Raw genomic sequence first — 26,297 nt, 5'->3', positions numbered from 1 at the left:
TTTGTTTTTGCCCGAACTCTCAATTTCTAACATGTATAGACCTATAAATGAATCCACAGCTGACCAAATTATGCAAGATTTTTGGGGTTAATTGAGATTAGTGCTGCGTTTGCAATCAAGTGGGGATTTACAACATATGACTGGGAAAAATCCCCTTGAATGGCCCTCCAGCTAGTAATTGCTAGTGGGAAACTATTCTATCATCCTGAGCTCCCACTTTTCCCACATGCTGACCTCTGACGTCACCTACTAAGGAAACGACTTCGACAACAGCATTTTCAAAAGTTCAATTTTGCATTTACATTTTAGTCGTTTAGCAGACGCCCTTACCAGAGCGACTTACAGTGAGTTGGTGATCTTCTCCATTGCTTCACCGTAGAGGTCTCCTCACTCCCCACCAATAGCAGTCTTCTCTCTCTCAGCTGTCCAGTGTCCTATGAAGGACAATACAGCTGAGCTGCTGCTATGACCACGTACAGTACAGTATAGTATGATAGTCTATTTTAGTAATTTCACAGGGTTAACATTTGACCGTTCAGAGCGTGTGAGAACTGTTTGATCCAGGGTGCTGTGATTTGAACTTTGCTATTACATAACTCACTTGGATCTCTGCCAGGGGAAGTGTGGTTTGCTTTGGTTTTGGTCCCTCTGTGATCTTTCCCATCCACTTCCTTGGCTGTCTGACCACAGTATTAATATAAACCACATCTCTACTGTGCATAACTATATCAAGAACAGTGGGCTGGATTAAAATCTCCCAAAGCAATATTTATGTATTGTCATTGTGTAAAGCATCCTGGTTGTCTAGCCAGGTGTCACACCCTGACCTTAGAGATCCTTTTTATGTCTCTATTTTGGTTTGGTCAGGGTGGGGATTCTATGTTCTATTATTTGTATTTCTATGTTTTGGCCGGGTAGGGTTCTCAATCAGGGACAGCATTCTATCGTTGTCTCTGACTGAGAACCATACTTAGGTAGTCCTTTTTCCCACCTGTCTTGGTGGGAAGTTGACTTTGTTTATGGCACTTAGCCTTTAGCGTCACGGTTTGTTTTGTAGTGTTTATTGTTTTGTTCGGCGTCTTTTCTAATAAAAATAAAATGTACGCTCACCACGCTGCACCTTGGTCTACTTCTTTTGACGGCCGTGACACCAGGTCTCTTGAGGAAAAGGCTTACATGTTTTTAAATAAAAAATAAAAAATTTAAATGAAAAAAATCTATGTATTTTAGATTTTTTTTAAAAGTTGATATTTTGTACTGTTTAGTGTGTCCAGACTCTGTCAACTGTTAGTCCATGTTTTTTTGGAGAGTGCATTTTATGAGGATGGAAAACACCATACTAAAAGAAATGACATTGTGATTAGTGTTACAATGACAATACTGTTGAAAATTAGAAAATATATGAATTAATGTGAAGTCTTCATAAGGCCTAGGTTTTAGCATGTGATATTTTCCAAACCCACTGAAAGTTGGAGGCTGTGTGTTCCATTGTCTGACGAGTAAAAGATGAACCGGTTTGTTTTCCTCTCTGATTGACTTGGGTAGTGTCTGTTTTGTTGGAGAGGTTATGACGTGTTTATCCCCTGATTTGAAGCAGAAATGGCTCTGAAGTGCTTGTGCATGCCCTTCAAACCTCAATTGGTATTCTCAATCACGCTAAACCCAAACCGGAATAGTCTATTTGAAGGACATACTCAAGTGAAAAGCCAGCACTCAGTGGAGCCATTCATCTGAGCGTTGTTCAAGAATCAGATATGTACTCACTCCTGCTTATTTAGACTGTTAACACTTTTTCCCGTCACTATTTCACAGTCCAGACTGTTTGCCATGATCTACATATGCAAAACCCTCCAGGTTTAGTAAATAGATCACTAAACTCTAACACACAATATGCTGTAGATTTAACGAGGGAGAAAAGCCAGCCATTTTAAGGGTCACATCCACTCTTCATAGACACACAGCCTATTGAAGCGTTTGCAGGATTGTGTAATTCTCCTTGATGTGAACCAACTCTGAGGGTTCCGATGTGACTGGAGAATGTCATGGTAAATGGACTTGCCTCACATTCCCCAAGGACAATGATACATCATCATCTTTGATTTGACTCATCTAATGGGAGAGGGACAGGTAATATGAGGGATTTGGTCAGAACCAATGTGTAATATTGCATAAGCATAGCCATTTTTAATTACACACTGAATACCAACTCGCAAACTGTAAAAAATACTCACTTGGGTAGTTGGCTGAAAATAGCCATTATTCTTACTGAGAAATTATAAATGAAAAAATTAGAACACTGTAGCATGGAACAAAATACCTTGGTTGAAACTGTCTGATGAGGTGAAAAACAAGTTGATTACTTCAGATTAAAATTAGATGTGTCAGCTTTTAAAATAGATTTTAATACATGGAGATGACAGGTAATTTAAACCAATATAGCCTAGGCTTTACATCTTGATATGCATATTAAAATAGAGAAATAATTAGAGATAGTCTTTCCAAAGATTCATCATTTGATATTTTAAAAGAAGCGTTGATATTTAAAAGAAGCGTTGCAACTTTAAATTAAGATGGCAGAGATTACTCGAATACAATTTGCTCTGAATATAGATGTCACGGGTTTCTTTCACGTTATTAAATTGACAGTGTTTCATTTTGAATTTTGAGGCATTTATCTGACAAATGATGATCAGTTTCTATCAACAGCACACTATAATGCTCCATAAGCTGTGTTCATGATAACTTTGCAAGTTAATATCCATGTCACTCATACATTGTATTTGTACATACTCATATCATTAGAAACCACCATTACAAATATCCCCAGGTTCTAGTCAGTCTCTATTTCCCCTTTCCACCTGATATTTCCATAACAACTGCAACCACTATTTTTACTACCCAATGTGTCTGAACTCCTTGTTAAGTTCACCATAAAAATCTACAGTTGCATAAATCTAGCAAGATCAAATATTTCTACACAACACCCCTGTGAAGATGTTGATTCGAGACCATATTTAGTGATATAACAACATGCAGAGTTGGTATTCACTTCAAGGTACAAGGTGCTTCTCCAATGTTTGCCATGTTTGGTGTTGACCGCTGTATGATCTGAGGCAACCACTCTGACGTTTATTGTTAAGGTGGGCACTTCTTATCTTGTACCACCACAAAGGCTTCAAAGCAAAGACCCAATACAACATTTATGAAGTAGAGGGAAATAGGATGGCTTCTGTGTGTCCAAAGAAAATAGGTTCCCCTCAACAAACAATGTTGGTTTGTTTGAATCTACCAGTGGAGGACACTGCTTTGCTTTATCAAGGTAATAACTACTAAGTCTCTGCAAGTTAATATAATTTGTTGTCTCATATTTTCCAAAAGGCATCAAACTGAGCACATTAGATTTCTTAAAATGAATTTGATTAATTTAAATGAATTTAAAGACAGTGAGAAAACAGGCGTGGTTATCCTACAACTATACAACATCAAATGTCTCTTCATTAAAGTGTTCCTGTCACGCCCTGGCCTTAGTTATCTTTGTTTTCTTTATTATTTTAGTGTAGGTCAGGGTGTGACATGGGGAATGTATGTGTTTTTGTATTGTCTAGGGGTTTTGTATGTTTAATGGGGCATTGTCCTGTATAGGTGTTTGTATGTCTATGGCTGCCTAGATTGGTTCTCAATTAGAGGCAGCTGTTGTTCATTTGTCTCTGATTGAGAGCTATATTTAGGCAGCCATATTCATTGGGTATTTTGTGGGTAATTGTCTATGTTTGACGTTAGTAGCTTGTGTCTGCACTTTCGTTTATAGCTTCACGGTCGTTTGTTGTTTTTGTTTAGTGTGTATTAGTTTTCGTTTTCATCTTCATTTAATTAAAGAGGATGTATTCATATCACGCTGCGCCTTGGTCCTCTCTTCCACGTAAAGACGATCGTGACAGTTCCTCATGCTCAATTTCATTTTTGTGCAAAAGTACAAACCCTGAAAATGGAAATTACCTAAATGTTTTTTGACCCCTTGTTACTCATCCGTGAGTCACTGAACAGGTGTCAAGTCTCCACAGGTCAGTCCCCCATCCAGTGCAACAGGTAAACACTGATTGTAGCACTCCATAAGGGACAGTATACTTGTAAACCCTATCAACCTTTCTTGTCAGGAGGGATCCTCAATAAAAATAATGAATAATATGAATTATATGACAGTCTTTGTGGTACTCTTTCAAGGATACACTCCAGGGAAAATGTTATGCAACAACATTGCTGTTTCCAACGCTTTTGTTGTGAACCTGTTCTCCAGTAGGATTGTATTCACATGGTTACAGAGTCCATCTCAAGTTTCAATTTTTGACACATGCACAAATATTGTGAAATGACTTTCTTGCAATCTCTTTCTCAACAATACAGTAATCAATATCACTAGTAAAAACATTATACTGTAAAGTAAAACAAATGACAAATAGAAATAAGAAGAAAAGGACAAAGTAAGTAAGCTATATGCAGGGTCAGTTCCATTTTCAGTGCCAGTACTGATAGAGGTAGATATACAGTTGAAGTCAGAAGTTTACATACACTTAGGTTGGAGTGTAACGAAACTCTAGCTCTTCCTCCTCCTCGGACGAGGAGAGGCGAGACGGATCAGATGACCAATATGCAGCGTGGTAGTTAGACATAATGAAATTTATTAAACAAGACGAAAAAACGAACTACACTTGATAATTAACAAAATAACAAAACGACGTAGACAGACCTGGACATGAGAACTTACATACAACGAAGAACGCACGAACAGGTACAGACTACAAAACAAACGAACGAACGATACAGTCCCTTGTGGTACCAACATACAAACACAGGAGACAACCACCCACAACAAACAATGTGAAACAACCTACCTTAATATGGCTCTCAATCAGAGGAAACGTAAACCACCTGCCTCTAATTGAGAACCATATCAGGTAACCCATTAACCAACATAGATACACATAACATAGAATGCCCACCCCAACTCACGCCCTGACCGACTAAACACATACAAAACAACAGAAAACAGGTCAGGAACGTGACATAACCCCCCCCTCAAGGTGCGAACTCCGGACGCACCAGCATAAAGTCTAGGGGAGGCTCTGGGTGGGCATCTGACCACGGTGGTGGTTCAGGCTCTGGGCGTGGTCCCCACCCCACCATAGTCAATCCCAGCTTCCCTATCCCCCTCCCAATGACCACCCTACTATTAAACCCACCTAATTTAAGGGGCAGCACCGGGATAAGGGGCAGCACCGGAATAAGGGGCAGCACCGGAATAAGGGGCAGCACCAGGATAAGGGACAGCACCGGACTGAGGGACTGCAGCTCCGGACTGAGGGACTGCAGCTCCGGACTAAGGGGCAGCTCCGGACTGAATGGCGGATCCTGGCTGGCTGACTGGCTCTGGCGGATCCTGGCTGGATGACGGCTCTGGCGGATCCTGGCTGGACGGCTCATGGCTGGCTGACGGATCTGGCTGCTCATGGCTGGCTGACGGATCTGGCTGCTCATGGCTGGCTGACGGATCTGGCTGCTCATGGCTGGCTGACGGATCTGGCTGCTCATGGCTGGCTGACGGATCTGGCTGCTCATGGCTGGATGACGGCTCTGGCTGATCCGGTCTGGCGGAAGGCTCTGGCTGATCCGGTCTGGCGGAAGGCTCTGGCTGATCCGGTCTGGCGGAAGGCTCTGGCTGATCCGGTCTGGCGGAAGGCTCTGGCTGATCCGGTCTGGCGGAAGGCTCTGGCTGATCCTGTCTGGCGGAAGGCTCTAGCGGCTCCTGTCTGGCGGACGGCTCTAGCGGCTCCTGTCTGGCGGACGGCTCTGTAGGCTCATGGCAGACGGGCGGCTTTGCAGGCTCATGGCAGACGGGCGGCTTTGAAGGCTCAATACAGACGGGCAGTTCAGGCGCCGCTTGGCAGACGGGCAGTTCAGGCGCCGCTTGGCAGACGGGCAGTTCAGGCGCCGCTTGGCAGACGGGCAGTTCAGGCGCCGCTTGGCAGACGGGCAGTTCAGGCGCTGCTTGGCAGACGGGCAGTTCAGGCGCCGCTTGGCAGACGGGCAGTTCAGGCGCCGCTTGGCAGACGGGCAGTTCAGGCGCCGTTGGGCAGACGGCAGACTCTGACCGGCTGAGACGCACTGTAGGCCTGGTGCGTGGTACCGGAACTGGTGGTACCGGACTGGAGACACGCACCTCAAGGCTAGTGCGGGGAGCGGGAACAGGACACACTGAGTTCTCAAAGCGCACTATAGGACTGGTGCGTGGTACCGGGACTGGTGGTACCGGGCTGAGGGCACGCACCTCAGAACGAGTGCGGGGAGAAAGATCAGTGCGTACAGGGCTCTGGATACGCACATGAGGCTTGGTGCGTGGTGCCGGAACTGGAGGCACTGGGCTGGATACACACACCACAGGGAGAGTGCGTGGAGGAGGAACAGGGCTCTGGAGACGCACTGGAAACCTGGTGCGTGGTGTAGGCACTGGTGGTACTGGCCTGGAGCGGGGAGGTGGCGCCGGAAATACCGGACCGTGCAGGCGTACTGGCTCCCTTGAGCACTGAGCCTGCCCAACCTTACCTGGTTGTATGCTCCCCGTCGCCCGACCAGTGCGGGGAGGTGGAATAACCCGCACCGGGCTATGTAGGCGAACCGGGGACACCATGCGTAAAGGTTGGTGCCATGTAAGCCGGCCCGAGGAGACTTACTGGTGGCCAGATATGTAGGGCCGGCTTCATGACATCCGGCTCAATTCTCAATCTGGCCCGGACCGCACCGGGCTGTGCACACGTACAGGAGACACCATGCGCTCTACTGCGTAACATGGTGTCTGCCCGTACTCTCGCTCTCCACGGTAAGTACAGGGAGTGGGCGCAGGTCTCCTACCTGACTTCGCCACTCTCCCTTCTAGCCCCCCCCCAAGAAATTTTTGGGGTTTACTCACAGGCTTCCAGCCACGTCTCCTTGCTGCCTCCCCAAACCACCGCTCCTGGGCTTTAGCTGCCTCCCTCTCTTCCCGAGAGCGGCGATTCTCTCCTGCCTTAGCCCAGGGTCCTTCTCCATTCAATATCTCCTCCCATGTCCACGAATCCTGGTTTCGCTGTAGCGCTCTCCCACGCCGCTTGGTCTTTGGTTGGTGGGTGGTTCTGTAACGAAACTCTAGCTCTTCCTCCTCCTCGGACGAGGAGAGGCGAGACGGATCAGATGACCAATATGCAGCGTGGTAGTTAGACATAATGAAATTTATTAAACAAGACGAAAAAACGAACTACACTTGATAATTAACAAAATAACAAAACGACGTAGACAGACCTGGACATGAGAACTTACATACAACGAAGAACGCACGAACAGGTACAGACTACAAAACAAACGAACGAACGATACAGTCCCATGTGGTACCAACATACAAACACAGGAGACAACCACCCACAACAAACAATGTGAAACAACCTACCTTAATATGGCTCTCAATCAGAGGAAACGTAAACCACCTGCCTCTAATTGAGAACCATATCAGGTAACCCATTAACCAACATAGATACACATAACATAGAATGCCCACCCCAACTCACGCCCTGACTGACTAAACACATACAAAACAACAGAAAACAGGTCAGGAACGTGACATGGAGTCATTAAAACAAATTTTTCAACCACTCCACAAATTTCTTGTTAACAAACTATAGTTTCGGCAAGTCGGTTAGTACATCTACTTTGTGAATGACACAAGTCATTTTTCCAACAATTGTTAACAGATTATTTCACTTATAATTCACTGTATCACAATTCCAGTATGTCAGAAGTTTACATGCACTAAGTTGACTGTGCCTTTAAACAGCATGGAACATTCCAGAAAATTATGGCATAGCTTTAGAAGCTTCTGATAGGCTAATTGACATAATTTGAGTCAATTGGAGGTGTACCTGTGGATGTATTTCAAGGCCTACCTTCAAAGTCAGTGCCTCTTTGCTTGACATCATGGGAAAATCAAAAGAAATCAGCCAAGACCCCAGAAAAAAAATGGAGACCACAAGTCTGGTTCATCCATGGGAGCAAATTCCAAACGCCTGAAGGTACCACGTTCATCTGTACAAACAATAGTACGCAAGTATAAACACCATGGGACCACGCAGACGTCTTACCGCTCAGGAAGTAGACGCGTTCTGTCTCCTAGAGATGAACATACTTTGGTGCGAAAAGTGTAAATCAATCCCAGAACAGCAAAGGACCTTGTGAAGATGCTGGAGGAAACAGGTACAAAAGTATCTATATCCACAGTAAAACAAGTCCTATTTCGTCATAACCTGAAAGGCAGCTCAGCAACGAAGAAGCCACTGCTCCAAAACCGGCATAAAAAAGCCAGACTACGGTTTGCAACTGCACATGGGGACAAAGGTCGTACTTTTTGGAGAAATGTCCTCTGGTCTGATGAAACAAAAATAGAACTGTTAGGCCATAATGACCATCATTATGTTTGGAGGGAAAAGGGGGAGGCTTGCAAGCCAAAGAACACCATCCCAACCATGAAGCATGGGGTGGCAGCATCATGTTGTGGGGATGCTTTGCTGCTGGAGGGACTGGTGCACTTCACAAAATAGATGGCATCATGAGGATGGAAAATGATGTGGATATATTGAAGCAACATTTCAAGACATCAGTCAGGAAGTTAAAGCTTGGTCGTAAATGGGTCTTCTAAATGGACAATGACACCAAGCATGAAATCAAATCACATTTTTTTTGTCACATACACATGGTTAGCAGATGTTAATGCAAGTGTAGCGAAATGCTTGTGCTTCTAGTTCCAACAATGCAGTAATAACCAACAATCTCACAACAACTACCTTATACACACAAGTGTAAAGGGATGAAGAATATGTACATAAAAATATATGAATGAGTGATGGTACAGAACGGCATAGGCAAGATGCAGTAGATGGTATAGAGTACAGTATATACATATGAGATGAGTAATGTAGGGTATGTAAACATTATATTAAGTGGCATTGTTTAAAGTGGCTAGTGATACATTTTTTACATACATTTTTCCATTATTAAAGTGGCTGGAGTTGAGTCAATATGTTGGCAGCAGCCACTCAATGTTAGTGGTGGCTGTTTAACAGTCTGATGGCCTTGAGATAGAAGCCTGCTTTGATGCACCTGTACTGACCTCGCCTTCTGGATGATAGCGGGATGAACAGGCCGTGGCTTGGGTGGTTGTTGTCCTTGATGATCTTTATGGCCTTCCTGTGACATCGGGTGGTGTAGGTGTCCTGGAGGGCAGGTAGTTTGCCCCTGGTGATGCGTTGTGCAGACCTCACTACCCTCTGGAGAACCTTACGGTTGTGGGCGGAGCAGTTGCCGTACCAGGCGGTGATACAGCCTGACAGGATGCTCTCGATTGTGCATCTGTAGAAGTTTGTGAGGGTTTTAGGTGACAAGCCGAATTTCTTCAGCCTCCTGTTGTGTCAAAATGGCTTAAGGACAACAAAGTCAAGGTATTGGAGTGGGCATCACAAAGCCCTGACCTCAATCCTATAGAACATTTGTGGGCAGAACTGAAAAAGTGTGTGCGAGCAATGAGGCCGACAAACCTGACTCAGTTACATCAGCTCTGTCAGGAGGAATGGGCCAAAGTTCACCCAACTTATTGTGGGAAGCTTGTGGAAGGCTACCCGAAGCATTTGACCCAAGTTAAAAAATTTAAAGGCAATGCTACCAAATACTAAGTGAGTGTATGTAAACTTCCTACCCACTGGGAATGTGATGAAAGCAATAAAAGCTTAAATAAATTATTTTCTCTATTATTATTCTGACATTTCACATTCTTTAAATAAAGTGGTGATCCTAACTGACCTAAGACAGGGAATCTTTACTCGGATTAAATGTCAGGAATTGTGAAAAACTGAGTTTAAATGTATTTGTCTAAGGTGTATGCAAACTTCCGACTTCAACTGTATATAGCGGTAAGGTGACTAGGCATCAGGATATATGATAAACAGTGTAGCAGCAGCATATATGATTGTATGTGAGTGTGTGTGCATGTGTGTAGAGTCAGTATGAATGTTTGCGCATGCTATGTGTGTGTGAGCAAACGAAGTGTGTGTGTTGGCATGTGTGTTATTGTGAGTGTGTTGAGTCCTTTGAGTGTGCATTGAGTCAGTGCAAACATTTTAATAAGATTAAAGGGTCAATGCAGATTGCCATTTTGTTGTACAACTCAAATAATTTCTGGATAAGAATTAAGTTACTTACTGTAACAGTCTTCCATTAAAATGGTCAAAAACAAAACAAAAATAGCTTTTAAGCTAAAAAACACATTTTCAAGCAGGCATTTTGCTAGTATTGTCTGGGAGTGGTCTGAGCGGTCGGGGAAGAGACCAGAGCGGAGGCGCCAAATGGGAGGGATATGCAACCTGAAAACTAGCTGTTATTGGCAAAGGGGTTTGGAACCGCTTTGTTATTGGTCTATTAACTAATTTAACTTGTAGCTCCTAGTGAGCTCACGAGACAATCCGAAACTCCATCCATGCAAAGCCCGCTAAATAGAAGATCCTGTGTAGACTGTGTTTTCAACCAGCAAGTAATCATATACACTACCGTTCAAAAGTTTGGGGTCACTTAGAAATGTCCTTGTTTTTGATTGAAAAACAAGTCCATTAAAATAACATCAAATTGATCAGAAATACAGTGTAGACATTGTTAATAAGGATCCGCCCCTTTTTTTCTAAATCTAACTGCCTGTAGCTCAGGACCTGAAGCAAGGATATGCATATTATTGATACGATTTGAAAGGAAACACTTTGAAGTTTGTAGAAATGTGAAATTCATGTAGGAGAATATAACACATTAGATACAGTAGAAGATAATACAAAGAAAAAAACAACATAAAAAAAAATTTAACCATCATATTTGAAATGCAAGAGATAGGCCATAATATAATATTCCAGCCTAGGCACAATTTAGATTTTGGCCACTAGATGGCAGCAGTGTACGTGAAAAGTTGAATACTGATCCAATGAACCATTGCATTTCTGTTCAAACTGTTGTATCAAGACTGCCCAAATGTGCCTAATTGGTTTATTAATAATTTTTCAAGTTCAATACTGTGTACTCTCCTCAAACAATAGCATGGTATTGTTTCACTGTAATAACTACTGTAAATTGGACAGTGCAGTCAGATTAACAAGAATTGAAGCTTTCTGCCAATATCAGATATGTCTATGTCCTGGGAAGTGTTCTTGTTACTTACAACCTCATGCTAATCGCATTAGCCTACATTAGCTCAACCGTCCCGTGGACAGGACACCGATCCTGAAGATGTTTTAATTAATGTTGTAAATGACTATTGTAGCTGGAAACGGTTGATTTTTTATGGAATATCTACATAGGCACTTTATCAGAAACCATCACTCCTGTGTTCCAATGGCACGTTGTGTTAGCTAATTCAAGTTTATCAACTGACAGCTTCATTAAATAGTACCCGCAAAACACCAGCCCATCTTAATGTTTTATTTTTTTTAGCCAGTCTGAGCTTTTTCTTTACAACTCTGCCTAGAAGGCCAGCATCCCGGAGTCGGCTCTTCACTGTTGATGTTGAGACTGGTGTTTTGTGTGTACTATTTAAGGAAACTGCCAGTTGAGGACTTGTGAGGCTTCTGTTTCTCAAACTAGACATTCTAATGTACTTGTCCTCTTGCTCAGTTGTGCACCAGGGCCTCCCACTCCTCTTTCTATTCTGGTTAGAGCCAGTTTGCGCTATTCTGTGAAGGGAGTAGTACACAGCATTGTACGAGATCTTCAGTTTCTTGGCAATTTCTAGCATGGAATAGCCTTCATTTCTCAGAACAAGACTAGACTGACGAGTTTCAGAAGAATGTTCTTTGTTTCTGGCCATTTTAAGCCTGCAATCGAACCCACAAGTGCTGATTCTCCAGATACTCAACTAGCCTAAAGAAGGCCAGTTTTATTGCTACTTTAATCAGAACAACAGTTTTCAGCTGTGCTAACATAATTGCAAAAGGGTTTTCTTATGATTAATTAGCCTTTTAAAATGATAAACTTGGATTAGCTAACACAACATGCCATTGGAACACAGGAGTGATGGTTGCGGATAATAGGTAGAGCCAGAGTGTATACACGGGGTATCCAGAGTATGACTAAGATTTCTCCTCCTAAGCTGAGTACTGAATGCTTTTGGCCATGACAACTAAAATTAGATTAGCTCCAGACATCAAAGCAGCATAGCTGATCTTTCCTTGCAGTTTGCAGGAGAAAACTCCATTTAAGAAAGTCTACAATATCACCCCTGTGAATCAATCTCTCAGAAAGCTTACATTTAAACACAACTTTTGTCACATTCCTGACCTGTTTTCTGTTGTTTTGTATGTGTTTAGTTGGTCAGGGCGTGAGTTGGGGTGGGTATTCTATGTTGTGTGTCTAGTTCGTCTGTTTCTGTGTTCAGCCTAATATGGTTCTCAATCAGAGACAGCTGTCAATCGTTGTCCCTGATTGAGAATCATATATAGGTGGCTTGTTTTGTGTTGGGGATTGTGGGTGGTTGTTTCCTGTCTCTGTGTTTATGTTCTGCACCAGATAGGACTGTCTCGGCTTTCACGTTTGTTATTTTGTTATTTGTTAATGTTCATCGTTTATTGTGTAATTAAACATGTTGAACACTAACTGCGCTGCATTTTGGTCCTCTCCTTCATCCCAGGAAGAAAGCCGTTACAACTTTGAAGTGTTTTGACATTCTTCTAACAGCACTGCTTAGAATTCACAGGGTTAAATATGAACTTGTTGGTCAAAAGGGTATATGGAAAACTATTATGTGAAATGATGTATGGTTTTGTTAGGAGTATTCAATACACAGGAATTATATTGAGTTCAGTAAGATTAAGGTCATGAAGGTCATGATTCTGTTTTAGTGTAATTTTTTTGACTGATATCCTATACCTATCTAACTTCCTGGTGAGCAGTCTAATGACTGGACCAGATTACATCTAGATCTCAGGGATTCACAGGAAATATTAAGGTCTCCTAAAACATGCAGAGTAATTGAATGACTTATTTTGTATTTTCTCCTGGTGTACATCATGTTTGTGTCTATATGGATGGTTGGGTGGGATGTTTACTTCGACATACATGGCTGTGTAGCTAAACAGAATTGTTGGCAGCAACTTGGGTGTAGTAATGTACCCTTCTTCGGCTGTCTCTCTCCATGCCTGTCTGATCCCATTATACTGCTTCACGTCTCCACCATTGATAAACACTGGAGTGGAGCAGATGGAACCAGATGACCGTTTATAATGGAGGAAATTAACATTAAATCACCTGATATCAGGAAATTATATTGCCTTTATTTTTTAACCAAGCATTCATTTTTGTGTTAATTACACTTAGTTATGCTGATTCAGGACATTGGAAATGTTCTCATAAATTAAGGACTGAAACTACCACCTACAGGTATGTATTCAGAGAAGAGAGAGACATTGTTAATGCTTATTTTACTCAGTGAAATAAATGTTATTAGGAACATGAACTGGAGTGTGCATGTGGGCATCATGTTAAACAGTGCAAAACCCCTGGCATTCTGTTTTACTCTCCAGAATAGAAAATACTTTGGTATTGTAACTTTGCAGTCCCACTTTAAATTATGTGAAGCATACATCATGTGTTTACATGGTTATTATATAGGCAGCTACATTGTCATTACAGTGAAGGTATTGTTACAACTGCAACACTCCTCACCCTTTAATTATTGTCCAATACTATAAAGTCATATCTTTTGTGAGTTTTTCTAAATATGAGAAATATGCACAAGATGTTAGTTATGTTGACATTTACTGAGTAACAACATTTACTATACGTTGACTAGTATATATATTTACTATAACAGCATTACAAACCTACTGCCTACCACCAAATTTGGATTGATTTGTTGTCAGTGAAACATTTGTAGTTACTCACATTGTGATATTTTGGAGGGATATCTGAATAGACCTATAATGCAGGTGATATAAGTGAGGCATCTAACCTCTCCCTTTACTTTGTGACACTTCAAACTCACGCTTTCAAATCCAGCTGGAGGGAAAATCCCTGTCCTCCAGGGCTCAGTCCTTGGCTAGCCTAAAGATTCAGACCTTACGATTGCTGAAATAACCTCTTCCCTGTAAGGTCTGAACGGCAGACTGCCGTGATCAGGACACCGCGAAGCCGCCGCTAGATATGGCTCGGAAAACGTACCTCAATCCATGGATGGGAGAGGGCGCTGTACTCCTAATTATCCTATTATTCAAAATGATACATTGAACAGAACGATATACTGCTAGCTTTGAATTAAACTGCCGTTTTTGTCAGCATGCTAGGGTAGCTAATGGTAAAGCAACCCATTGGATTTGACACCACTTCCGGTAGCTGCTCACCCCAATTCTAGGCATCGCATTTTCATTTAATCCAATGAGCTGCTATTCATACTGTAGGTTGTACCTCTTGTCACTCCGTCGCGTCATGCCATTGTTATGAACGTTGTCAAGCCGCCCTCTGCCGGTGGTGCCGTAGTGATGCCCAAAAGTTGTGATAAACCGTCATTCTGGACGGAGGTCAACGAATGTTCAGTCTAAATTACACTATAGTGTCCTGGAAATACAATGACATTGCTAAAGTAGGCAAATATTGTATATGAAACAACTGCCATCATTATCATTTCGTCAAATTCTTACTTTAGACAGATGGCAATGATGTCATTAGCTAGCAAAGTTTGTCAAAAATAGCTAGCAATGCTAATGTCAGCGAGTGAATAGTTGGTGATATCCCCTCAATCTTAGCTAGCTAGCTAACGTTATACTGCATCTAGTCAGTCTGGCGACATCAAAATTATGACAAAATGAAATGTCATAGTATTTCCAAGCCACTGTAATGCACTTCTGATTAAATCGTTATCAGCGCTCAATGACAATGCATCAGTCCAAAACGACTGTTCAAAATTATATTTTGACGAAACTTGCAACCCATGAATAGCATTAACTAGCCTAGAATGCTGACGAAAGTGACCATTTAGTAGTCCATCAACATACAGACTGGCCTACATTTCAACAATGACAATGCTTTACTTGTACTTTACCTAACACCATTGTAACCCTCAAGCCATACAGTAGTTTCTTGCAAATCCTTCATTGGTATTGATTTATGCAAATGTATAAGATAAGCACACAGATACCAAATTAAGATTCAACTAATAAAATCCTGTCTTCTGTCACTGCTTCCTCCAACAGTTGTGATGCTTTTTAAAATGCAGGCTTCCACAGACTTATCAATACCATAAATTGCGTTTTCTACTCCACCTCATCTCACATTTGCCGCTTCGGCTTCCTGTCGCACTCTGAATCGATCTTGAGGTCCATCCTCTTATTGATAACATTTTGACCTGGTCAAGCTGCACCCCTTTATCAGATCTTTCCGGGACTTAGACAAGACCTCTCTGCTCCCCAGAGACCATGATCTTAGATATTCTTAGTGTCTCTGGGGCTCAGTGGCAATACATCTTCTCTCACTCCTAAGAAACTATACTCTGATTGTAGACAAGAAATGGTAAACAGAATCTGACAGAATATTTTCAATCTAAACACATTTGAACACAAAGGAAATGTAACGGGTGTCTAGATCTTCCTCCTCCTCAGACGAGGAGAGGAGAGAAGGATCGGAGGACCAAAATGCAGCGGGTTGTGAATACATAATGATTTATTTGAAAGACTAAGATAAACACGAAAAACACTTGGAAAATTACAAAATAACAAAACCGATGTAGACAGACCTGGACGACGAACTTACATGAAACACGAAGAACGCAATAACAGGAAAACTGACTACACAAAAACCGAACGAACAAACACTGACACAGGAGACAACCACCCACAACAAACAGTGTGAAAACACCTACCTTAATATGACTCTCAATCAGAGGAAATGAAAACACCTGCCTCTAATTGAGAGCCATACCAGGCAACCCAAAACCAACATAGAAACAGAAAACATAGACTGCCCACCCAAACTCACGTCCTGACCAGCTAACACATACAAAACTAACAGAAAACAGGTCAGGAACGTGACAGGAAAATTGGCTATGATTTATATTTTTGCTCTTTTAGGGTTTCTATGAAAACATAGAGGTATTTCTAGTTTTAGTGTAGCTATTATGCATAGCATAGTGTGATACGGGGATGTGGACTTTGATATACACTGGAACATACTACAATCTTTCTGATAGCAGTAGAATGCATTCTGCTGCATAAACATGAAAGCAGATTATGGGTATTGAATTCAAATGGCGTCTTTCTTGGGAACTGCTTAATATGGAAAACCATCATATTTCAAACAGTGATTTTTAGCATAATTTCGGCCCGCCATAAGTACCATGTAAATGTGAGTCGTTTCAGGAAACTAGGAATATATCGCCCGTCACTACTTCACAGGAGAGGCATTAGAACGTAGACATGTTTTTTTTTTCTTCAGAAATGCCTTCTGGAACATGTGAAATTTCATGTGCCTTAATAACAAACTTGTATGCCATTTATAAATACTAAAAAAATGTTAAATTATGAGCCTAGTTGGTTTAGCCATGGAAAAAGTCAGGAACCTTCCTGTAGCCATGATTGGCTGAGATAATGGATGGGCTGGACATGCCGAGAGATGAGTTCGGATTGGTCTGCCATGTAGCAGCTTCTATCTATAACGTGAGCTGGTCAGTATGTGTAGGTAATCCTTTTTAACACATCACATAGTAGAACTGCAAAAGTGTTGCCCTCCACTTTCTGGAGGACCGAGCTTTGAAATCAGTGGAATTAGAATATGATAGTTAAGGACATGGAGAAAATTCTGGCATTTGATTGCAAATATGCAGAGGGAGTCGAAAAGAGAACACACAGAAGACTGCTGTATAAAACACCTGTCTACGGATTACATCTTTAAACTAAGGGCAACCATGGCATCCGTGACAGATAGGGAGAAGCATTCATCCATGTATACAGGTGTCACGTTCTGACCTTAGTTCCTTTGTTATGTCTTTATTTTAGTTTGGTCAGGGCGTTAGTTGGGGTGGGCATTCTATGTTGTTTTTTCTATGTTTTGTTCTATTGTTCTATTTCTATGTGTTTGGCCTAGTATGGTTCTCAATCAGAGGCAGGTGTCAGTCATTGTCTCTGATTGGGAGCCATATTTAGGTAGCCTGTTTTTCATTATGTTTTGTGGGTGATTATTTTCTGTTCTGTGTTTTGTTTCACCATACAGGAGTGTTCGTTTGTCATTGTATTGTTTTTGTTCAGTGTTCATTATTCGTATTAAAACAATATGGACACTTACCACGCTGCGCATTGGTCCTCCTCTTCTTCCAACCACGACAAGCGTTACAACAGGTAAGATAGTCTAGCAGCTACATTTTCAGATGTCATACATTTCTAATTTTGTCGTTTTCATTTCAAGTTAAAGCGCACTGTTAGCTAGCATATATAATCCAAGATGGCGTAGCAGTCAGACATCTTTGTCTTCATCTTGTCGTGTCTATATCTTTTTATATCTTTTTTTATATTTCTCATAACCTCAACTTCAACATACTCTCCTGCAATCCGCCTCACCAAATGTGGTATGGATCTGCTATTTTCTTTACGGAACCCCCAACAGAAGCTAGCCAGCTAACTAGCTAGTAGTCAGCTAGCCACTGCTAGCAGTCTTCAGCTAACCTTTAGCCCGGACAACTCTTGCCAGTCTGCACAGCGCGATTAAAATCAGAGCATGTCGGACTTATTTTTCTCCATATCTCCGGATTCCTACCGCAAGCTCTGAACCTTTTCTGAACCTGGATCATCACAGCTAGCTAGCTGCTATCCGAGTGGCCACTCCTGGCTAACGTCTCTGTCCCGAAGCAAGCACCAATTAGCCTGGAGCTAGCCTATGCTAGGCCCATCTCCCGGCTAACTGAAGAGGTCCATCAGCCACTCCTTGGGCTACAAAACCTATTTTGCCAATTGGCCTGGACCCCTTTTACTGCCGATACCGAGCCCCGCCAATCCATCATGACTGGACTACCAACGTAATCTGCCCGAGGGTTTTTTTCAACAGGCTCCTCCGTCCCCTGAATGCCCATCTGTTAGCATGATAGCCGTGGCCCGATAGCTGTCTAGAGCATATCGGACTGTTAGCTGAAGAGGCCCATCGGCCAATTTCTTGGGCCACTAAACCTATTTTGCCAATTGGCCTGGACCCTTTTACTACACGGAGCCCTGCTGATCCATCACGACTGGTCTGCCGACGTAACCGCACGAGGGGGCTTAGCCAACCCTTAAGTTCCACCTCTCACACTTGTGGTGACCACACCTGGTTTAAATGATGTTTCTACAGACAATATCTCTCTCATCGTCACTCAATGCAAAGGTTTACCTCCACTGTATTCACATCCTACCATACCTTTGTCTGTACATTATGCCTTGAATCTATTCTACCGTGCCCAGAAACCTGCTCCTTTTACTCTGTTCCGAACATACTAGACGACCAGTTCTTATAGCCTTTAGCCGTACCCTTATCCTACTCCTTCTCTGGTGATGTAGCGGTTAATCCAGGCCCTGCAGTGCCCAGCTCCACTCCCATTCCCCAGGCGCTCTCATTTGTTGACTTATGTAACCGTAATAGCCTTGGTTTCATGCATGTTAACATTAGAAGCCTCCCTAAGTTTGTTTTATTCACTGCTTTAGCACACTCTGCCAACCCGGATGTCCGAATCCTGGTTTAGGAAGACCACCAAAACCCCTGAAATTTCCATACATAACTATAACATTTTCTGACAAGATAGATCTGTCAAAGGGGGAGGAGTTAGCCTACAGAGTTCTGTCTTACTATCCATGTCTGTGCCCAAACAATTTGAGCTTCTACTTTTCAAAATCTTCATCTTTCCACCTTTCCAGAAACAAGTCTCTCACCGTTGCCGCTTGCTATAGACCACCTTCTGCCCCAGCTGTGCCCTGGACACCATATGTGAATTGATTGCCCCCCATCTATCTTCAGAGCTCGTGCTGTTAGGTGACCTAAACTGGGACATGCTTAACACACCGGCCATCCTACAATCTAAGCTTGATGCCCTCAATCTCTCACAAATTATCAATGAACCTACCAGGTACAACTCCAAATCCATAAACACGGGCACATTCATAGATATCATCCAAACCAACCTGCCCTCCAATTTACACCTCTGCTGTCTTCAACCAGGATCTCAAGGATCACTGCCTCATTGCCTGCGTCCGTAATGGGTCTGCGGTCAAACGACCACCCCTCATCACTGTCAACTGCTCCCTAAAACACTATAGCGAGCAGGCCTTTCTAATAGACCTGGCCCGGGTATCCTGGAAGGATATTGACCTAATTCCGTCAGTAGAGGATGCCTGGTTATTCTTTTAAAAGGGCTTTCCTCACCATATTATATAAGCATGCCCCATTCAAGAAATGTAGAACCAGGAACAGATATAGCCCTTGGTTCACTCCAGACCTGACTGCCCTTAACCAGCACAAAAACATCCTGTGGCGTACTGCATTAGCATCGAATAGTCCCCCCGATATGTAACTTTTCAGGGAAGTTAGGAACCAATATACACAGGCAGTTAGGAAAGCAAAGGCTAGCTTTTTCAAACCAAAATTTGCATCCTGTAGCACAAACTCCAAAAAGTTCTGGGACACTGTAAAGTCCATGGAGAATAAGAACACCTCCTCCCAGCTGCCCACTGCACTGAGGCTAGGAATCACTGTCACCACCAATAAATCCACGATATTTGAGAATTTCAATAACCATTTTTCTACGGCTGGCCATGCTTTCCACCTGGCTACCCCTACCCCGGTTACCAGCCCTGCACCCCCAACAGCAACTCTCCCAAGCCTCCGCATTTCTCCTTCACCCAAATAGCTGATGTTCTGAAAGAGCTGCAAAATCTGGACCCCTACAAATCAGCCGGGCTAGACAATCTGGACCCTCTTTCTAAAATTTTCCGCCGAAATTGTTGCAACCCCTATTACTAGCCTGTTCAACCTCTCTTTTGTATCGTCTGAGATCCCCAAAGATTGGAAAGCTGCCGCGGTCATCCCCCTCTTCAAAGGGGGGGACACTCTAGACCCAAACTGCTACAGACCTATATCTATCCTACCCTGCCTTTAAGGTCTTCGAAAGCCAAGTTGAAAAACAGATCACTGACCATTTCGAATCCCACCATACCTTCGCTGTGCAATCTGGTTTCCGAGCTGGTCATGGGTGCACCTCAGCCACGCTCAAGGTCCTAAACAATATCATAACCGCCATCGATAAGAGACAATACTGTGCAGCTGTCTTCATCGACCTGGCCAAGGCTTTCGACTCTGTCAATCACCACATTCTTATCGGCAGAAACAGCCTTGGTTTCTCAAATGACTGCCTCGCCTGGTTCACCAACTACTTCTCAGACAGAGTTCAGTGTGTCAAATCAGAGGGCCTGTTGTCCGGACCTCTGGCAGTCTCTATGGGGGTGCCACAGGGTTCAATTCTCAGTTTGACTCTCTTCTCTGTATACATCAATGATGTCGCTCTTGCTGCTGGTGATTCTCTGATCCACCTCTACGCAGACGACACCATTCTGTATACTTCTGGCCCTTCTTTGGACACTGTGTTAACTAACTTCCAGACGAGCTTCAATGCCATACAACTCTCCTTCCATGGCCTCCAATTGCTCTTAAATGCAAGTAAAACTAAATGCATGCTCTTCAACCGATCGCTGCCCACACCTGCCCGCCCGTCCAGCATCACTACTCTGGACGGTTCTGACCTAGAATATGTGGACAACTCTCCTTCCAGACTCACATCAAACATCTCCAATCCAAAGTTAAATCTAGAATTGGCTTCCTATTCCGCAACAAAGCATCCTTCACTCATGCTGCCAAACATACCCTCGTAGAACTGACTATCCTACCAATCCTTGACTTCAGCGATGGCATTTACAAAATAGCCTCCAACACTCTACTAAGCAAATTGGATGCAGTCTATCACAGTGCCATCCGTTTTGTCACCAAAGCCCCATATGCTACCCAACACTGCGACATGTATGCTCTCGTTGGCTGGCCCTCGCTTCAATTTTGTCGCCAAACCCACTGGCTCCAGGTCATCTATAAGTCTTTGCTAGGTAAAGCCCCGCCTTATCTCAGCTCACTGGTCACCATAGCAGCACCCACTCGCAGCACGCGCTCCAGCAGGTATATTTCACTGGTCACCCCCAAAGCCAATTCCTCATTTGGCCACCTTCCAGGTCTCTGCTGCCAATGACTGGAACGAACTGCAAAAATCACTGAAGCTGGAGACTCATATCTCCCTCACTAACTTCAAGCACCAGCTGTCAGAACAGCTCACAGATCACTGCACCTGTACATAGCCCATCTGTAAACAGCCCATCCAACTACCTCATCCCCACACTTATTTATTTTGCTCCTTTGCACCGCAGTATCTCTACTTGCCCATTCATCTTCTGCACATCTATCACTCCAGTTTTTAATTGCTATACTGTAATTATTTTGCCACTATGGCCTATTTATTGCCTTATCCCCCTTATCCTACCTCATTTGCACACACTGTATATATACTTTTTCTATTGTATTATTGACTGTATGTTTGTTTATTCCATGTGTAACTCTGTTGTTGTTTGTGTCGCACTGCTTTGCTTTATCTTGGCCAGGTCGCAGTTGTAAATGAGAACTTGTTCTCAACTAGCCTACCTGGTTAAATAAAGGTGAAATAAAAAAATATAAGACATTAGCTGGCTGGCTTGTTAGCTAACATTACGTGTATGATTTGTGTAGTAATTATTTGTACCTCAGAATCATTTACATTGCTAGTTATACTGAAATGTTAGCTAGCTAGCTAACATTGAACCTCATTGGTTAGCTACCTGCAGATTCATACAGGGTAGTAATGTTATGAGTTGGGATTATGGTTCATTGTTTAGCTTGTTAGCTAGCTAGATGTCTAAACAAAAGACTCCACTATGCAAGTAAACATTTCACTACACCTTCTGTATCCTGTGCATGTGACAAATGAACTTTACATTTATTTTAAGTAGTATGTGTTTACCAGAGACGGTAATGTGAAGATCATGACCTGCACCAAAGTTAAATTAGGATTTAACGTTAGGCCAACGAGACAGTGTCCAAATTCTAAAATTCTCTGGTAGAATGCCCTGCTTTTATTTCGTCACACTCACAACCATAATTTATTTTCTGTAATTGGCTCACCATTAACTTGTAAAATAATGATCTTCATGTGAGTTTATTTTCCTGTAATAATGAAGACAAATGAGCTAAAGTGAAGACGTTGTCAGCTATATGATGTGGACCTTATTTGAACTGGCTAACGAGTTAACTTAACATTAGCTAGCTAGCTAACAAGCTAGAAACTAACCAAAACATTGTTTAGAAAGTTGCTTTTAGTTGCCTGGTTTACTAGATTGATACTAAATAAATTGTTAAACAGATGGGTTAATTGGTGTTGAAATACACTAGTTATGCTATTTTGGATCACTAGGCTGCAGCCTGTGTTTTTTGTGTTTATATGACAAGTTTTGATGTCGGCGGAAAATATAATGTTCATGATGTCACTGCGACAACCGTTGATAGACATCTTATAAACCAGCCTTTAGTCTTGAAGTCTTTGATTGTTTAGTTCATGGCCTCACATGTGAATCCTTAAAGAGATGAGTGGGGCTAAGTCTTAAGAGTGTGTGAACGGTGCTGAATGGGTATAGACAAAGAAGAGCACTCCAATAGGTTTACCAAAGCATTCATGGGGCATTTTATCAAAAGTGAGGTTGCAAGTTTATCAACTTTTAAAGCAGTTACTTTCCCACTGTTCCTCAACTGTAGTGTTTGATATACCATTTTCTAGCTTTGAGTCTCTACTTTTATCCAATGTAAAAAACTCTTTCAAATGTTGCTACTTAAGACTGAATCGAGCCGGTCGCTCAAATTTGACTAGTCTTGATACAGTCATTGCATTCCGTTGTGGATATGGGCCATGACATGATTATGTCACCATGGCAGCTTATGCTACAGTAAGGGCAGTCTGGTGTCTCCGGATGTTCTAATTAAATAAATTACTGTGGCATTTGCGAGAGACACTTCATCAATGGACTTACTGTAATTTGAGAGACATGGTGTGATAAGTAGTTTACTGCCCCCCTTCCTTTTACTGGTTGCCTGGTGGAAAGTTCTGGAAGGAAGGAGGCGAGAGAACAGTGATTGTGCAACTGCAACATATTATTTATTTTATACACCAAATCGTTTCTCCCATGATGTCGGAGAGAGTGTCTGTTATGAATGCCTTTCCTCTCTCTCCCCCCCCCCCTATCCCTCCTTCTCTCACCCTCTTTCGTTACCTCTCTTTTTTCAACGGTCTCAGGACAGTTTTCGTGGGTTTTGCTTTCTCTCTGTGGCAGTGGTGGGTGGATTTATTTCGTGGGAGTTGTAAATTGCACTCTCTCTTCTCTTTCTTTAGTGGATGCTACAGAGTGCGTTTCTATGCTGAGTTTCTCCTCCATCCTCCATGCTGCTGAGCTAGGGTTCATTACTCACACAGTGTTGCCCTGAGGACATTTTAGCAATGCTGCTCTCCCCCTCTCAGGAAGCCAGTGCTTCAGCAGTCTTTGCTCTGAAACACTGGCTGGACTAGAGCTGGAGAAGAGCCTCCCAGATATTTCAGGCCAATAATCCACTGCTGCCATCAGACAGATGCCCAATGATGCCCAAATTACAGATAGGCTAAAGGTGGCATAGTCTTTTATCTGGACATTCACAACAGGGGCCATTATTATCAGGGACTGTGAGGAATATTGATACTCTAGTCGTGCAGTTTTGCAGTATTTAGCATTAAATCAGGCTTATGAATATTTTATTAGTCATACTAATGTGAGACGAATGTGAAATGTGTAATGCCTGCAACCAATATGCAGAAGTCTCTTTCAACTAAAAGTACAGAATTCATGTTTTTTAGAGCTGTATATTTTACTGTTTTGTGCTGTATTTGAATTCTGAGACTGGGTTTATTTCTTCAAGCCTTTTAGTAAATTGTCTGGACCTACGACAGAACATTGCACAGACCAACGTACTGTAGGACTTTTGTTAAGCATCATTGAAATAGTTTTTATTTTTTCAAATGACCTTCCTCGTTGTATCCAAAGCAGAAACTGTGATTATGCCCCCTCAACTGTGACTCACTGTCTGATAAATATAAAAGGATATATTTGTGAGCTGTCTCTGTGAATCGTGATATTTTCTAGTCATATGTTTAGTAGCAAGTGTGAAATTGAGACTGGGACCAAATCAGCATTGGGCCTTTCAGGCTTGACAACTGGATTAGCCTTGCCATGCCAAATGAATCAGGTCTGGCGTAGAAGCCAAAATTGGTATCGGAAAGTTCCTATCAACCTTCATTCCAAGGAGAGAAATCAACTCATTATTTTGTACATAGGACTGCTCGGTTGTAGCAGTGATAGGGAATTAGTTATGTTTACATCAACAGTCAATTTTTTTGGTGAACTATTTTTATTTGTATTTTTCTTTCATGTCCTAGACAGTTTCAAGATTACAATACATACAAGTGTATATACAATTAAATAACGGGAAAACAAGCAAAATGTAAAAACAAAAAGAACACCATACAAATGGAGAAAAAAAAAGATTAAATCATGTTTTGGTATTTCCAAATTCAAATCGGTCTTTTCAAATTTCATTCTCAAAGGCTACCAACCCAGAGCCACATAAGAAAACAGGAAAAAGACAGAGCATGCTAATGCTATCTCCCAATGCTCAAGACCAAGCATTGTTGTTAAATTAGCTCTTACAAGTGGGAGACTAATTGACCAGAGTTTCAGACTTGGCCACACGTAGTCTGGCAGTGGATCTTTCCAGCTGTGCAATGTCCAAGTACATAAGCAACCAAAATCTGCGAAGAGTTCAAACCAACTCAGACCTCCATAACAGGTAGATGCTTTATATTATGCATCACTAACCTATCATATAGTGAGGACACCATTCCGGTTTTCCCTGAACATGAATTATTTTTTTTAAAGATATATTTTATTAGTCCACACAAGATGGAAATGTGTCTTCTGCTGTTATCCAACCCCCCGATATACAGACACACACACAAACCCACATTAGGTTGGACAGGCTGGAGCAGAGCACCATTAACAAATGAAACCTAACCACTGACCCATAAAGCACAAAGGGAACGGGGAGGTCACTATGTGGCAGTCAGGGACGTTTTAGATGAGGGAGGATGATAATTTTTTTAATGAGCTTGGCCTTATTTCTATTACAGAATATTGGTTGACTGTCATTTATATTCCATTCACCCACCTCAATGTAACATCGATAGGTTTAGGCTAGGCTACTACATGATACTCACATTTTCCCTATACCCATTTTCCCAACCCATGAGGTTGCTACAACCTAGCCTATGAAGGAACGTTTACAACGTACAGCTGAAGTCGGAAGTTTACATACACTTAGGTTGGAGTCATTAAAACTTGTTTTTCAACCACTCCACAAATGTCTTGTTAACGAACTATAGTTTTAGCAAGTTGGTTAGGACATCTACTTTGTGCATGACACAAGTAATTGTTTACAGACAGTTTATTTCACTTAATCACAATTCCAGTGGGTCAGAAGTTTATATACACTAAGTTGACTGTGCCTTTAAACAGCTTGGAAAATTCCAGAAAATGAAGTCATGGCTTTAGAAGCTTCTGATAGGCTAATTGACATCATTTGAGTCAATTGCAGGTGTACCTGTGGATGTATTTAAAGGCCTACATTCAAATTCAGTGCATCTTTGCTTGACATCATGGGAAAATCAAGAAAAGAAATGAGACAGACTCACAGGAGCATCTAATCCCAATTCAGTTTGGTGAATATCTGATGGTATTTCCAATTCTAATGTGTATGTTTAATTAAAAAAACCTTTGGCCTGGAGCTAAATTCAGTCCTAATTTAGATTGTCCTCTGCCAATCTCTATATAGTGTCTCAACTCCCACTTTACCTTATACAGTATTATATTTGTCGATGCTAGTGGGCCGTCTCCAATTCACATTCAATATTGTTGTCACAAATGTGTCATATTCATAATGAATTGGCATGCTTTGATTGACATACACTACACAGCTTGCTATGAAATTATACTGCAGGAAACAACGATTTAGGGTAGAATTGACATGAAATGGCACCCTAGCTA

The sequence above is a fragment of the Salvelinus namaycush genome, chromosome 23 (genome assembly GCF_016432855.1).
Source record: "Salvelinus namaycush isolate Seneca chromosome 23, SaNama_1.0, whole genome shotgun sequence".
Classification (NCBI taxonomy): domain Eukaryota; kingdom Metazoa; phylum Chordata; class Actinopteri; order Salmoniformes; family Salmonidae; genus Salvelinus; species Salvelinus namaycush.
This window is presented reverse-complemented; position numbering follows the sequence as displayed.